This window comes from Falco rusticolus, chromosome 3 (genome assembly GCF_015220075.1).
Source record: "Falco rusticolus isolate bFalRus1 chromosome 3, bFalRus1.pri, whole genome shotgun sequence".
NCBI lineage: Eukaryota > Metazoa > Chordata > Aves > Falconiformes > Falconidae > Falco > Falco rusticolus.
The window spans coordinates 88,910,487-88,928,113 of NC_051189.1; the positions used below are offsets into that span (position 1 = coordinate 88,910,487).

Here is a 17,627-nt window from a genome sequence, read left to right on the forward strand (position 1 = left end):
AGCTCCTTCTGCACAAATGATTTTGCCCAGGGAAGAAAGCTTCTTGATGTTATTTTGCATTTATCTTTCACACATGCAGGTATGCTACTGATGCATTATTTCAGTTGTAGAGAGCAGGACCTCCTAAGCCATCAAGAAAGGGCCCTATGCTTGAATGGAATGAAAGAGGCTTCATCCTTCTTTAAAACAGCATATGCTTCCTTTCATGCTTGTTTTCCTTGTTCTTTGTGTGTTTGAGAGAGTACCCTCCCTAACTCTGCAGTATTCTTGTGCTCAGGAGAATTCAAGGCATCTGTTTCTTTGGCATTTTTATTGGATGTGTAAAGAAAGGGCTGTGTAGCACGCAATACACCAGTGTAGGACCAGGTGGACTCCTGACTGTGCTGTCACATGTCTAGGTTGGTAAATACACTGGCTGAGAGAAGGGATGCAAATGCAGTGAAAATTAACTTTACAGAGGAAAATGGAGTAAATATTTTAGGAGTTTCTGGTCTTGTCTCTTGAAGTTTTTCCAAATTTCCAATGAAATAGTAAGATCTAAAATTATATGGCAAATTCAGAGGGAACTAGTTGCAGTCCTGATGACATGACAAGTATTTTCAACTGCTGATAACTGTGCAATCATTTAACTTATAAATTTATAATTGTTAAGCAAGAAGTCAAATATTTTATAATCTAAGCATCAAAAATTAATACTTCTAGGTCCTTTTCCACTGTTGCTGTAAATTCACAGTAGTCATATTTAGAATTCGTATTCATACTCGTAATGTAATATTGCTTGCTGAAGAGTGGTTGTCTTTTCATATGTCTTTTTCAAGGAAACAATAATTTAAAAATAAATGTGGAGATCAGAAAGACTTGTCTTTATTGTAATATGAAATTTATATCGGAAGACATAACTGAGAGCAAAGTTAATGAAAGAAAAAGCTAATGTTTAATGTTTAGTAAATTTTAATTTTAGACACTCATTAAAGGCAAACATTTAATCTTTAGATTTTTATACTGCTAAATTTAATGGATATTAGGTAGAGCTAGCTGAGGGATGAAATTTAAAAAAAAAAAATCTATAAAACCTGCATGTGTGCAATCCATGGGCTTGAAAATGCATGGGCAGCTTCTGTCAGACAACATACTTTTTCATTGCACATGCAACAGGGAACATGTAGGTTTCTTTTGTTGTTTTTTTTTCCCCCTACAGTCATATTTTTGAATCTTTTTAAAACAGTTCCTTTCCAAGCCAACACTGGAAAGAAAATTGCTAAGTCATGCAAAAAATGCATCTGCAGGCACATTTGTGCGAAGGTGGCAATTGATGCCAACAGATAACATGAAGATGAAATAAATAATTGAATGCATATCTGAAGATTTTCACCTCATTCATTTTTGCATAACTATAGAGGACCTCTTCCTTACTGCAGTATAATAATCAGAAAGAGTGCTGCCAACTTGCCAAGCAGTTAATGCCAAATATGAGGTGTCAGTTCCATTACATCAGCTTATCTTTGGAAAATCAGCCCAGACCTAGAATGGGGCATATCAGCAAGACCTACCCCAGCAAATGTTGTTCTAAAGGAGCCTCTCCTGGTGCCCTTGTCACTCAGCCTACATCTAGATTCCAACACTAACTTTTTCAACCCATGATTTGATAAGATAAGGGACATTTCATGGAGCTATGTAATTGTTCATAGGGAGCTGTGTAATTGCTAATAGGGAGGTAGCTAGGACGCTGGTGAAACAAACCTTGTGGCTTAATTCGGGAATTATCTGAAGGCTCAAGTATTGCTGTAATGCTGGCTGGCCCAAGGGATCCTTGTGCTTTAGTCCATACAGTCTGTTTCATCCACAGTAAGTGGTATGACTTTTCCTGTAGAAATCTGCTTTTCATGAAAAAATACATTTTTTTGATCCTAAACTTGAAATATTTCTGTTGAAAATCCAAATCTGTTACCTTCAATAAATTATTGTGCCTCTCTGCCTTTCTCGTCTCCGTGAAGTCCTCTGTAGGACAGGTACTGCTCATAAATACTCTTCTCATACTGCAGCCAAGGAAAAATGAGGGAGGGGAGTGACAACTTCTGAGAGCTGGGGTTTAGACAAACAGCCTGCACATGGAGGGGAGTGGGAGCTTAAGCAAACTGTGAGATACTTTAGCAAAAATAAATGCTTTGGGGTTTAGGGAAAAGTTTGATTTAAAGTAACATATGTACGTTCTCTGAAACTTTTAGTAGAAAAAGACCCACTGTTCTAATAATCTGTAATCCTCAATTATAATGGAGAACAGAGCAAGACAATCAAAACTGCATATGAGTCAGTTTGTTAAGATCTTTCATTTAAAAACACAAGCATACCTAATAAGCATTATGATACTGGCATACATATATATCTATAGTACAGAGAATAGTTACAGAAGAAAGAGTTAAGACCTAAAAGCTATAAAACTATGTTTTTGTCCATGCATATGTTACAAGTTGCACAGCCAGGGTCAAAGTCTGCAAACTTTTCTCTCCTGTCTGCAATGAGTTAAAGAAATATATAATTTAAGAAGCTAGTAACATTTGACAAATCAATAGGAAAGTAAACAGGAATCTATAAAATATCTAGAAAAAAGTGAGACGTAAATGGCAATAGAAATTTTCTATTTTTCAGTGAGAAATGCAGCTCACAGAAAGAGGCTGGGGGGGAGTTAAGGAAAGCAAGTGAAAGCTTTTTTTGTTTCCTCTATTCTCTTTTTCATGAATAAGGAAAGAAACATAACTAAGTGAATCAATATAGTTCTTAGTTTGAATTTGTGAAACATTAATTTTACCCCTCAAGAGAAGTGGCATTTGTTTCTTTCGACAGCAGAATCCTGTTTGATTCTTTGTTTCGTTAATGTCTAAGATGTCAGTCCTTTTCAAACCAAGGTGTTGCAAACAGTGCTTTTAATAAATTGCTGTGCATTGTAATTCACATCCTGTTTCTATGGTTTAGTGGTAAATATGCAGATAATGGATCTACTTATATCATGTGTATATTAAAAGTCTAGTACATTGTGAAAGGTATTTCTCTTTTATACACAAAACTAGCCAATAGGAACCTCACAAAATACAGATGATTCCTCAGAGCCCTAAAGACTGTAAGAATTTTAAGGCTTCCAGGAGGTTTCACCTTTGCTGCTTATATAACCTCTTCATTTAGTCTCCAGTATTTCTGCCATTGCACCATCACAGAAGGTCAATCTCTTACCTAGAGAGACCTATACATGAAAGGAGCTGTTTCAAATGCCTCACTCAATTTCCAGCTACTTTGTTTCTCCACATCTTATTTTGGCTTTTCAACATACCACGTGAAGTGTGCAGCTTCTCTTGCTCCTTAGAGGAGGAGATGGCACCTGATTTAAGACTAAGCATTGCTTTTGGTGAGTCAGACAAGTAAAAGTGAGATAATGCCATGTGAAGAGTCAGTCCAAGTGGCTGTGCTTGAGGTCAGGGGACCTGTGCTGGTAGAACAGGAAATTGAACAGAGATATTTAGGAACACGGGAATATTCTTTGCAAGGCTGGATCCCAAAAATTCCTGAATATTTTCTGCTTCTGTTGAACACATTGAGAGTAGAAAGCACTCAACTTTCTTAAGTTTCAGCGACAGATGGCACTGCACTTTCAAATATTTAACATCACACATGAGAGACACCATCCTTCTTTACATAAACATAAGGTGGGGGCAGCTGAGGAAAGGAGGGTGCTAAGGAAGCTTTTCCACAGGTAAGAGCTCTGTAAAAGCTCTGACAGCTCTGCCCACTGTAGAAGCAAAACGAAAGCAGATTTCAGCCGTCCAGTTAGCTACCACAATGACTCAGAGTTGTTCCTATTAGACCAGAAGAATATAAAACCTACATGTTGGATATCTGTTCAGACACAGATAAACCTCTCCCCTTCTTCAGAACTGTGTGTCCATGACTCCTACTGTTTGTTACTTTTGAACACAAGCTGTGTGCAGGTGACACAGTTTATTTTTGCATAATCTGTATTACTAGAGTAAAAATGGATCTGTACCATCCCATTAAGTTAATAAAGAACTGAAACAAATCTTTTGAACTGAGTTCTTTCTTTTTAATACAGTGAAATGATATAGAGATGAAAGCAAAAATGCAAAAGTGATCAAGTTCAGGTGACTGATATTTTTAATATATTGCTTAGTCTTCTCCCAGAAAGCCCCAGCCCAAAAAGCCAAACAGCGAACTGATAACAAATGTACTTCTTCCTACCTGTCCCCTGAAAACAGTCGTAAAATAAATCATGTTTATTTACAAGAGTCATTCATATCTACTAGGTTGCTGTTTGAAACAAAAATCTGAAAAGCCAAATAGTGCCCTTGTGTATACTCATTTGTATCTTTATTAGGATGATGAACTTCAATGCTTATTGTGGAAAATTTCAGCTACGTACCCGATTTCTGCCTAAAATTCTGCATCTTTATTGTTTTCAAGATTTTGTCATCAATGCTCAGGGCTATTAAACCTCTTTTTAAATTGTGAATTTATCTGAAGAAAAGCCCCAACTTTATTAAGCACCATGATATTATTTGCTGAACCTTAATGTAAGAAATAGACCTTTACAATATTGCCTAATTTAAGGGAAACGTTCCCCAGTGGCCACATCGGTGGGTCCCCAGCAAGTTCAGTAATAACTCCTACAAGGTCATTATATTCACATTGAAGTAATTTGGAGCAGAGAAGTAGGCATTCATAAAATTGGTATGCTCATAGATAACATATGGAGCGTGACTCCACTTTCCTTTGAAGTATGTGGATGCTGTCTAATTTTAAGGGTCTTGTGTGCTTTGAGTTGACTTCTGAGAGGTTCACTGCTTCTAGGCTCCCTCCTTATTCAGTCACCTAAGTAAGCCATATCAAGGTCACATTATATAAACTTGTACCCTTTTCTCCCCTCCAGACCTTTTTTTTTCCAGGAGTACAGATCAGAGTTAAATCGTTGAACATCAAAACATTAGTGTTTTGTACAAAGGGCAAGCCTTACCACAGCTAAACACTGGTGTGACATCCATTGCTATACACACAGCCTCGGAGACCTGCTTGTGGACCAACCCCTCTTTATGTCTGCTGTACAACAGGAGGAAACAAACCAAATCTTCCATGCTTTGCCACTAGGGTAAGCTATGGAGAAAAAAATTGTTGAATGGTGACCTGTGCAGCGATCTCTCTGTTGAGTGGGTTGGTTTGATTTTTTTTTTTTTTCTATTAAGTAAATTTACAGCAAAAAGAGCTCTATTTAACATTTTCTGATTCACAACAGGAAAATAGTTGTGAAAGCTGTGAAAATGGAAGGTGTGATGATAGCCTTTTATTGTTCCTCATTAGTCTGGACTGAGTATCAAATGGTATTATTTTACTTGTGTTAAATAGTTCATAGAAACAAAGCTACCTGTTGGGAAAAAAATAGGGAATTGAGGCAAAATACATTAATATCTTTAATTTCAAAACCCATACTTGTGTTTCTCCCTGGTACGGTGAAGGCATGATTTTGTGTTTGGTTAAAGCTGATCAAAGCCTGTGCTGTTGCTGAAAGGGACATCCTTGCCTTCCTCCTCCTCTCGTCAGCCCTGTGCTTCGGCAGCCTCATAGTGCATGGAGCCGAGTCAGCTGCTGAGCCCTGTTGTTTTGGGTTTTTTGTTTGGTGTGTCATGTCCCACCCACCTCCCCACCTGCTGCCCCTAAAGAGTGGTTTGGGGGTTTGCAGCTGTATCAGTATCTGATCTGATTTGTTGCATGGCCACATGCTAGTGTTGATACAGAAGTTGCCACAGGAGACATTCAGCCAAGATTTGGGAAGGTCATACGGAGGGCAGGGGTAGAACCATCCTTTTTGTTGGCAGCCTCCTGCTAGGGCCATGCCCACTTCAATCCTGCCAGAATAGTTTCTATGATGGGCTGCGAGAATTTGCAGTTTACTAACCTGAGTTTCTTACTCAGCTAAGTACTAATAGTGTCTAATAGGGTAGTTCAACCTTTTACATCTCTGCCCCTCTGTGTGCCACAATCTTGGTTCTTGTCTGGGCATGCACACACCAAGACACGTGGACGTGACATATTGCAGTCTCTCAGAAGCAGGCTGGCTGTGCGCCTGGGGGGAAACAGGCGTACATCAGCATTGCTGCATGTTCCTGTTGCAATGTGAGGATAAGAAAAAGTGCTGGACAGAACTATCCCGACACCAGCTCTTCCCATGGTTCTCAGGACACATATGCCTGACCGTACCTCTCCATGGGACAGTGAACGTATAGATGAAGAATGAAAAGCTGAAAACATAGACATTGCAGTGCTGGATGTGAAACACTTCAGACTGAGAATGATGCTTCTGCAGTGATGCAACTGCTTTCCTGACATGTGATCCCAGAAAACAGGTCTGTCAGCAATGGGGACCCTACAGCTTTTTTAGTCCAGCCCGATAAATCTGTTATTAACATGACAAGGGCAACTGGCATATTTCCATCCTAAATTAAATTAGCAAGCTTAAGACCCAAACTATAAAGGCTGTTATCTTTGGAATAGGCTTGCTGCCAACTATGCAAGTAAGAAAACAAATATGTTATTCTTACAGATATTTCTACTGACTTTAGAGATATTACAGATATTCTTAAGAAAACAGATATTTTCAGATATGGAAACTGAATTTGGTAAAGCAGAAAGCTAAGGTAAGCTTTAATAATAAACACACAAATAGTTACTGGTGCAAGAGTAGTGTCCTGGCTCCCTACCTTTTGTAAGAACCAATCCTTGACGTTACAGTGCAGAAAGTGTGATGCTTCCTTCTGTTCCCACTTCCATTTCCAAATGATTCATCCTTTGCTTGGTGATAAAGCAGAGATAAGCTTTAAAAACGGGTCTTTCACCATCTGCTCTCTGAGATATCAAATAAAAGAAAGATACCACCACATTCTCTGCTCTCTGAGCTTGACACTGACTTGAAAACCCTGCAGTGATACCCCAGCATAATGCTTCAGCTTCCAGCAACCTGCAGCTTGGTGATTTCTCAAACCACAGGTTGTTTCAATGTATTTCATTTCTCCCCTTTCCTCCTTTCCCTCACAGCTAGGAATCAGATTCAGGATAACATAAAGGTAAACGAGTAGCTCTATCATTCATAAAAATCCTTGTGTTTCAGGCTACTCAGCCTTGCCAAGTGCATTAACCTCACCTGAGGTTTTTGGGATTGGTGCTTGTGGTTTTTTGAGTGCTTCTTCAAATCCATCTGTTGGTTTTTTCAGCATCAGTGCTATAAGAAACTGAAAAGATACTTTCATAGTCAAATAACAGGTCCTATCTTCAGCTGGATCAGATGGAGAGCTAATCTCATAGGTATGGTAGTTTTTATGTTTTTAATAATGCTTTGTCTTATTCTTCTCCCTCTACCTTCTCTCCTATCCCGATGGTATTTCTGCAGATGAAGACATTAATTCTAATGCTAGAGATGCAAGTAAAATAGACATCTGCAGTGTCCAGCAAGAGAGTGAGGAGAGAGAGACCTGCACTGAGCTTTGAGGATTATTTTCAAACATCTGTGCATCAGGTAAGGCTAAATAATAATTTAAAAAAAACCTTACAATTTGTGATTACTTCATCTTAAATGTTGCTGAGAACAAACCTTCTTCGTCTGTTCTCTCGAGAAGATCTCACAGGGCCTCAATAGCATGCTGTGGAGCTACTTTGGCAGGGTTCTTAGGGACCACCCCCACATGTGAGAGAAAAGAAAGCTGTGAATGTACAGTGGTCACTGTGGCACCCACCTCTCCAGAGCAGTGTGGGGATTTATGGATAGTCTCCCTTTCTTCCTGGGAGATGTGTTCTGTCATTGCTGCTGGAAAGTGGCATTGAAGAGCAGTGCACTCCTGTGTCCTGGGAATGGCTGCAAAGCAAGCTAATGCTTCCCTTCTCACCCTTCCTCATCTTACCCTCTGGCAGCTGGCCTTTAAGAAAATGACAAGTCTCTTACGAGCCAGGTTCGCAGTCTGTGGCACTTCTTGTGCCAGAAACAAGAAGTACAACATAATTACAAATGTTGCAAAAACATTCATGTGTTAAAGCCCTCTGTTTTTAACCATGTTTTCATTTTTCCTCACTGTTTTGTTATAGCCCCATTCCTGTTTGATTGCCTGTGAAATGGCTATACAGGGACAAACTCAGCAGAAAATTCATAGTCACTAAAACAGTCTCTGACCAGCCTGACTAAGCTGATAAAGCTTAACACTGATTCACACGTTCTCCTCATTTCTGTGTAGACTTGTTACCTGCTAAAAATGCTGAAGGCTTCACAGAACAGTTCTTGCTTGAGGTGACAGATTCTCCTGAGTTATGGTAAGAAAACCTGTGATGGAGAAAATTAATTCTTGGACTTTCACCACCCCAACAGCTTCTGGAAGGCTTGGAAGGGTTCAAGTCTAGAGCGGTGTGACCAGCCAGAGCCTTTGGAACGAATAGTAGCTGAATATAGGGGCACCTTCAAACACAGAGTTAAAACAAGTAAAGTAGCAAAAGCGTACCTGCCTTCGTTGTTATATCACATCATGGATGCATGAAACATTGATTCATGGATTAGACTAGATTTGTATGAATATCTGGGTTTTATCAAACGTATGGTATATGTTTTGTGACAGTTCTGTATTTCCAGTATGTTCATAATGCTCTGAAAAGGTTTTGTTATTATAGAAGACATTTGGTGGAAAAAGATGTACTTCTCTGGGACCAGTTAACAGATTGGAAGAGTTATTTATGCTGTCTTATTTAGGGGTCTTCGTATGGTTAGTAGAAAAAAAAAAAAAAAAAGGCTCCTAAATTGGGTACTCAAAGTATTACTTCTTAGATATTAAAGTTCAATTTGTAACTATAAATGCAGGAGGGAAAAACTCCCCTTACTCCTTCATTAATGGTAAAAGTTATTGAAACACTAATGTTTTTGCAGGATTGGATTCTTTTTGCATGGTTTCATTTTCACGCTCTTCATTAAGGCATTGTTTATGACATGCTTGGCTGACTTCCCGTGTCCATTTTTTTCCTGTATATCTTCAGCTAACTTGTTTGCTGTGTTTACAGAGGCATTATGTCCTGCACAGTCCTTAACTCAGTACAATCCAGGAACTAGCAGAAAGATGTAAAACCATTTGGTTTTGTTCAGATATTCAAGGACATATGGAGTTCTAGTCCTAAAAAAAAAGGATGCTTCTGAACATCTGCCATGAGTAACTTCAGCAAACACTTGTGTGTCACCCTGATGTAGATGATAAATTTAGTTGATTAATTTAATTTAAAAAATTTTAATGGTGCATAATGCTTTACAGCATCCATTGTATCATTTTCTCAGGGATGTCTGTCTTTCCCAATGTCACCATGAAACGTGCTCTGTTGTGTCGCATATTAATTTCCATATGCTTTTAACAAATCACTTCATAAAAGATCATAAAGACTGTGTGGAGAAAACTATTTATTACACAAATCCTGGTTTGCTTGCCTATTATTTCAGGACACCCTCACAACTTCAGTCAACTTTCTAGTGGCCTTGACATTATTGGCCTACCTGGAGAATGGCTCACAGCTACAGCAAATACTAACATGCACATACTGTACGTACCAGTCTTTTGTAGCAAGTGAAATTACAGCAATTAAGCCTCTACCTTGACCTTTTAGTGCAGATAAACCCAAGGTGTGGTCATACAATTGTTTGTCAACAGTGGACAGCATCTCTTTTGAGCATTCCTTTCCTGACTACACTCACAGTTCTCCCCTGCTCAGCAAGGGGCATGACAAAACAGAACAGGACAGACCTCGGCTCTGCCAGTGCCAGGCAGCCAGCTTTAGCTGAGAGCGCTTCTGAAAGCGCTCCCCATTCACTTCCAGCAAGACATTTCCTCAGGACATCAATGACTGCTGGCAGAATATTAAAACATTTATCTCTCCCATTTTGCTTAATAGTAACTCATCTTGTGTGTGGCTTGGGTGTGCTAACCAGAAGAATTACGGTATTCCTTTGGAAATACATTGTATTAAAATGTGCTCTTGATGCAGATCAAAACTTCTAATGTCTCTGTGCTCTGTCCTGTGAAACTGGTTGCAGGACCAATACATGAAGAATTAATATTTTAGGATGTTTGACCAGGGCTGGATATCTGCGTGCAAGACTGTGGAGCATTTATAGCCCCATACAGAAGGGAACAGAGCAGGTTCGGCAAAGGGTGGATTGACCTCCTGCCATAGCTTTGCCCAAAGAATCTTGCAAGAAATCTAAACTACAGTGTGTATGTGACTGGTTCTGCTATATTTGTGCACCCTAAAAATCTTTGTTTAATGAATTCCCTGTAAAACCCTCACATACACATGGTTATACCTATATACGTATGTGTGTGTATAGGTATACATACATCACTCACCAGCCCCCAAATGAAAAGAAATATTTGTCTTTTTAATATTAGTTGATGGTTTACCAGAATAATACTTTCAGTATAAGGCTTGTTAGATATTTGCCCTAAACACCTTGTTTTCTTTTTTTAGCATCCATGAAATAATAATGAATAAAAGGCAGGATTTTGTCAAAGATGTTTTGATAGGTTTCAGGACTGAAAATACAGCTTTTCAGAAGTGTGGAATGGGTAAGAATAGAGGAGTGGCCTTGAGAGCATTAGCAAGTATGTTCTACTTGCAGAAAACGAATAGTGCTAACATATAGGACAAATACAAAGGAGTAAGAGACCAAAGCGTGTTTATACAAGAAAAGAAATCACAGGTTTAATGAGAAGTACTTCCACACTTGCTAAGGGAAACAGAGGAAAGAATTGATGGTTGCAGGCTTAGCTGAGGTACCAACTCTGTCCTTCCTAGAATTAACTTAGGTTCTTTGACAAATAACTCAAGAGTGGTTCATAATATATTAGTGGGCAGAAACAATGTGTACTTACTTGCCTGTGAGGAATGTTTCTGGGTTTGTTTGTTTGTTTAATTATTTTTGGAGATGCTAGAATAAGGTTTTATATTCATGGAAGTAGCCAGTGGTTTTCACGTTTGATAAACAATGCTCCTACCTCCATTTCTCAATCAGAATATCCTTTTAGCTCTTTGGTATGTCTAAAAAAACAAACAAACAAAAAAACCCCACAAAAACCAGAGAAATCTGGATAATTATAGTATATATGGTTCCCTTTAGAAAGGGTAGGTGGAGAAAGAAGCATGTAGAGTGTGTATGTGATAACACTTTATCATCTTTAAGACTGTGGTTATTTTTAACTTGCAACATTACCGTCTGATACCCTTTGAAAAGGGTTTATGAGGCTTCTCATCTACACTGCATTTCTTGATTAATATCAGACAGGGATTGTAGACCCAGTCTAATAGTTTTGAACATATAAGTAGTTCTCCTTCTGAGCTGACTACTTGTATTTGGCTAGGGAACTTCTTTGCAAAGGACTGAAAAAGTCTCTCAGTCCCCTTTGACAAGCTATAGTATAATTTGCAGGGGAAAAAGGGAGCTGGTGTCATAAAGCACGCAAGCGACCATTTCTCATTCCTGATGTTTCCAATTAAATTAAGCATGCATTTGGCTTCATTGGTGATAACAAAGCCATTCTTTATTATTTTTTGCATCTTTCTAACAATCCAGCACACAAATATAGCTTATTGTGTATTAGCGTAAATTTCTGTGGTCTAGGCAAACCTGGTCACGTGGAAAAAAATATTGCATGCAAAAGGCCAAAAAGCCAGAATTCTGCTTGAAGTTTCAGAGCTTTTTTCTTGCTTGCTTTAAAATTATTGTCTTCTGAAGAAAATTCCTGTTGCTATTTATTACCTAATAGCTGAGGTTGTCCTAATCTGGTTTTCAGTTTGAGTGGTGGTGTGACACATTAATCTGGGATGGTTAGATTTTTATTTTTTTTGACATTCCAAGCTAAATTTATAGGACTGTTGTGTTACAGACTTTGGTTTAACTAGAAAATACCAGTGCTTCAGTGTCACGTCTAGTAAGTCTGTATTGAATAAATTTAATATTCTCTTGGGCTCTAGTACTAGGCAATAGTGCATAACTATACCTTATAAGCACCGCTTATAAATCTTCTTTCAGGTAAATATCTGTATGGCTTTGTAATCTAATAGAGCAGTGTAAATTAAGTAAAAGTGATTTCAATTGCATGCAAGTCATCGTATCGTGCAGTATTTTTGCATGTTTTGTTACTCAGTTTTGCCAAAGTGCTTTGTCCTCTGCATTACAAATGACAGAAAAGAGCTTGCAAGCCTTTCACCAGCCCATGTAAATACTTTTTACTGGCTAGAAGTTGTGTCTGGCTTCAGATTTGTTTGGAGTTGTATGGTGAAGTGGGCAGGTAGTGCATGATAATGTCCATGTACTGAATGTAACTTACTAGGCAGTTATCCTGACTGCCTTAGAGATCAATTTTACTCAAAGAATTTTTAACTGCCTCTACAGCAGGCATCAGGTAGCTGTCAAACCCTCTTGCTCCATAAAGCATATTATTAACAGGGCTGCAACTTTACCTTAAGTCGGTCCTCGATACTTTGGGGTTATTGTAGCCACCCAACATCACTACAGGTTGTATGGAGAACGTCTCAAAGGTGATAGTGTGGCATAAAGACTGTGCTACACAGTCCAGTGTTAATTTTCAGCAAAAATAACAAGGTATGACTCTGAAATGCTGAAATCTTTAAGTCCAGGGAGCTATAGTTCACAGTTCCCACATGAATTAAGTAAATTTTGTAGCGAAAACCTGACTGCGAACTACAGTTTTTAGAAGCAGTAGACACAATCACAGGCTGTATAGTGACCCCTTAACACGTCTATCAAAAATGCAGCAAATGTCTTCTCTGGAGAAATGCAAATATTAGTGCTCTCTGGTCTTATTAAATTAAAACTTCCATTTAATTATGTTTCTCCTATTATGCATCATTAAATACTCTTAAACTAAGGTGTTACTTTTTTTTTAAAGAAAAAAAGAAATGCATATATAGGTTTACGTATGAAATGGCTCCTGTGTTCACTATCATGAAGCAGATTCTTCTAAAGAAAATGCATTAAATGATTGGATGGAGGGAATTTTAAGCAGATAGCACATTTTCTCCAGGTAAGCGGAGTAAGGTAATTAACCCTGTTTATGGTTTATGTCAGCCTGTGATGTCCTATAGCACCACTGAACTGAGAGAGAATTTGTACTTAGATCAGGCTCTAGAGGAGGATGAGTTTTCAAGAGGGCAAAGGAGCTTGCAGTAAGATAGGCTGTAACTTGTACCTACATTTTAATTTAGAAGCAAACAGCAGTGAGTGAAACTGCTTTGAAGGCAGATAACTTTGGTTATGCTTTTTTTTTTAAAATAATATCTGTAACTTCAACACAAATTGTGACAATTGAAATATACTGTAAAAACATGGTAAAAATACTTTCTCAGCCTGAAAAATCTCAGATAGAAACATCTCCAGATTTGGAGGTACTCAAATTATTTTTTTTTCAATTTGATATCAGAAATCAGCCTCAATAAAACAAAATAACAAACTTAAGGCATGAACTACAGTGACAATGGTTTGGGTGTAAGCAATTCATCTTCCTCAATGTTTTGGTGTTCTGCTAAAGTGTAGGACTCGATGGGTGAAGGAAGAGGGAAAGGGTTAAATGGGCCTAGGAAGTACAACTGTATAAAGAATTAGGGGGGAAAAAATAATCCTTTCCTTCCCATGTCCCAGAGTAAGTTTTCTGGCATTATCAAAACTGAGGAATTACAGAAAGGGCTATAGAATGGAGAGGAAATCCTCCGATGTGCTGTCAGGTGGCAGACGGTGCAAGCAGGCAGAATGTGAATGTTCGCAGTTAGTCTCTTGCCTCACAGGGAATTCATACAGGGCTGGAAGAGCAATGATGGCTCACACTGAAGATCCTGGCCCAAGATCTCTGAGAATACACTGTTCAGATTCTGCAAAGGAATAAACTACTTCAAAACTCAAACTCTGTCATTTCCATGCCACTAGGTAGGACCATACCAAACCTTTGCAGTGTTTCGCTGGCTTCCTACAAGTCTTGCCCTGAGGTTATAACTGAAGGCATGGTTGCCCTTCCATGTGTTATGTTGTTTGTTTCTGAACACCTTAGTTATCTCACCACCTTAAGGCTCTAGAAACTGCCTGCTTGTGACACATCATCAGTGAGTACTGCTGTAATGCCTGTGCCAGAGTGCACAGCCTGTGATTTCTGAAAATCCCAAATGTTTTGTACTGCTTATTGGGAAGAATATTCTTAGTGGTTTAGGAACCTCTGGTCTTAGATTTAAGCCTGCAGTGCTCTGTACTTCTGAGTCACTTGGTTTGTGATGTTTAATGTAAGCATCCTCATCCTGCAAGTATTTGAACCTTAGCTGATCCTTCAATCATATGATGGGCTGCATGGGAGAGCATGGTCTGCATAAGCACATAGTCAAAAAATCACTGTTACCTGAATGCAGATCCCTGAATTGAGCCTCTTTTCCTGCTTGCTACTGCAGGGAAGGGAAGGAGAAATAATATCTTGCTGACCTGTATTAGCAAATTAGCCTGAAGCATGCACAGCATTTTACCTTTTTTTTTTTCTTTCTGTTTTTTACTCTCTTTTGTTTTTCTGTCATTGTAATTTTGAGTTTCCAAGAGTAGGAACAAACATAGCTATACATTAACCAAACCCAGGTATGTCTATTTTCTGTACAAACATCAGTCTTTTGTTTGAATTAAATATTTCATGTCAATAAAAAAGAGCTGCTAATACTGAATTTCTTTTTTTCTTTTTTACAGTACAAAGACCTAAAGAAATTTCAAAAATAAAATAATTCTCAGCTGAAAGAACTTGGTATGGAATATGAATATCAGAATTAAGTGTAGGGGTGCTCTTTTCAGAATTTTTTTCCCTGCTGATAAAAACAGCTGCCAAAACTGTCAGGTGGTGGCGAACCCTGTGGTATCACTTTTTTTTTTTTTTTAATGTCCTTTTTATTAAAGAAAAGGCACCTTTGTTCTGATCATTTAGTAAGAAAAACATTCAGTCTTTTGTTACAGACAAGTATGGAGAGTGTAGCTCACCTGTGTCAGGGGCAAAGATGGGTGAGCATATGACCTGCTCCTACTCATCTACTCATCATTGTGTGACACAAAAACTACTGGTAATGGACACAGAGTGTCCTGGATGACATTGCTGCGCCCTGCAGCCACTTTGGCTAAGCCACTGGCTGCTTGTCTTTTGCTGCTGTAAGTAACTTTAAAAGAGCTGTGGTATGCACTGAAAAGCTTTCTAGGGTTAGATCCCAAGCCGAGGTGGATTGCGTGCCAAGTTGGGTGGGCTTGGCACAGAGCTGTTTGCGCCTGACCTGCACCAGAGGTTAGGGAGTGGAGGGGTTTGTGAAAGCAAGCAAGCAATGCCCTTGGGGTCTGTAAAAGCTGACACTAGGGTCTCAAGAGCATCAATAAAACTCAGCATTTCTTCCCCAAATATAAGAATCTGCCTGGTAGGACCAGGGTGCCTCACAGCCAGCTGGATGGCCAAGCTGTGCTCCCTTACCCTGCTTTCCTTGCCCCGCACCCAGCCCTGCCTCAGGCACCCCCCCGGGACACCCTGCGGCAGCAATGTAGGTGGTGTGGGCGTGACACTCAGTGCTGTGGCTCTGTGCTTGTGACTGTTCACTCAGCTCCCGATTAGATTTTGGTTAACACAGCTCATGCTAAGGCCTGTTATACACTGGGAGCAGTGCTATTTAGGTCAAAGCGAGAGCAACATGTAGGCAGGACAGGTGATCAGAAAGAGCTGAAGGGTGATTATGCAGCCATTGTCATCTGCAAATTGCTGTCCATCATCTTTGGCAGATTTGTCAGAATCTGTTAACTTATAGACCAACCCTCCAAGCTGGATGGTCAAAACCATCAGCTTACCCAAAAAGCTTTTGGAGTGGATCCCACAGCAGCTGAACTGCTAAGACTTTCTTGCTTCCCAGTGTTATACAGGGTGCACCCACAGTGTTACAGAGGAGGAACGATGAGCACTTTCCCCACTGGCTAGGTAAATCTCGCCCCCCCCCTCCCCCCTCCTTCAGGTGCACCAATTGAGTTATGGGTTGTGAATTCTAAAACCTTATGACTTGAGCAGTGAACAAGTGAATTCATGTGATAGATTAGTCTGGGCAAAAGGGGATTGTGCTCCTGTTTGTCATGTTTGTTGTATTTCTTAATGAGCTCATGAAATAATTTTTTTTATTGGAGTACGCTGTTATGTAAATTTGAGAGATCTAAATGGATGGTGACAGCCCTCTGTGGGGACTGGCTGCCTCCCTGCAGGTGTCTGGAGAGGCACAGTGACCTTGTAGGGGGCAATGGTGAGCATCACCCTGATGCTGCTGCCTCAGCTGTGGTTTGGGTATGTCATTTCAGAGGACAATGCTCCTTGCTTTCTTGCTTTTTGTTTTGTCACTGTGAAGGCATGTGATAAAACAGTTAGTGAAGCTTTAATGGTTTTAGTTAAGGATATTACAAGTCAAGGGTATTATTACCCAAACAAAAATGATGGAGAATACTTTAGATAAATTTATTCTTTTATATTGTGCAAATCCTATAATGTTTGATTTGAGACATTCTAAGTAGTTATATAGCTCAGTGCTTTCACCTACAGCTTTAGGACTAACTGCACTAACCAACGTTCAAGTAACCAACCACTTAGTAAATATTCATGATGACACATAGTAAGTATTCATTATAAAAATGTTACTACTATAATTTAAATGGTTATTGATATCGCATGGCTATATGATAATCTTGCTCAATAATAATGCCATCATAAACTACAAGGAACATTCCAGAATTGCTTCTCCCTTGCTACTGAGTGAAATTGTTTAGTAAATTGCTGAGTACTGCACTGAAGTTAATTATCGATGATTAAACATATACACACACGTGTATATCTTATCAGAATGCATTATGAAACCATTTGAGGAAAACCTGTTAGCTTCCTGTGTGGCATGGTACGATGTTGCACAACTGGATGCATTACAGAAGACAGACTGCTTCTTCTGAAGGATGTGTTGCTGCTCCTGCTGAAGACACAAACTGACAGAACATTGATGATTTTTAACAGGGCTCCTCTTTAATGCTAGCATTTTAATTTAACTGAGTCACACACAATGTATTTCTTTAGGACAGAAAAAATGAAGAGGAACATATACCACATATAGAAAAAATTATGTATATAGACAGTTTATATTTCATGTATGCAAAAATATGCCTAAAGCTCCCTCAAACGTTTTATTCTTTATGTTTAACAGCCATTATTAATGGAGGAAAGCAACAGCGGTTCTTGGAATTGGGACAGATAACATTACAGTGAAGTGTGGTAGTGGTAAAATGTAAGACATGCCATGCCTATCAATAATGGTTTTTTAAGGCCTTAACTTCCTCTGATGCAGTGTGCCTTTGGTTCTGTTTTCTTGCAGAAATCCCATTTTATAAAATTAACTCTATCTTGAACAAAATCCACTGTTCATAAACACAGCAATCAGTTTTACAAGTTGCTTTTCCTAGGTCTTTATTCAGGTCTTACCCTATTCATTTAAGTAAAAAGTGGCTGTTGTGCCTGAGG

The 17,627-nt window shown here is 39.0% G+C and overlaps 1 pseudogene; it reads left to right on the top strand.

The window, feature by feature from the left end:
• Positions 1-6,658: 6,658 nt before the first annotated feature.
• On the top strand, positions 6,659-17,375 carry LOC119144521 (annotated as a pseudogene).
• Positions 17,376-17,627: the final 252 nt, after the last annotated feature.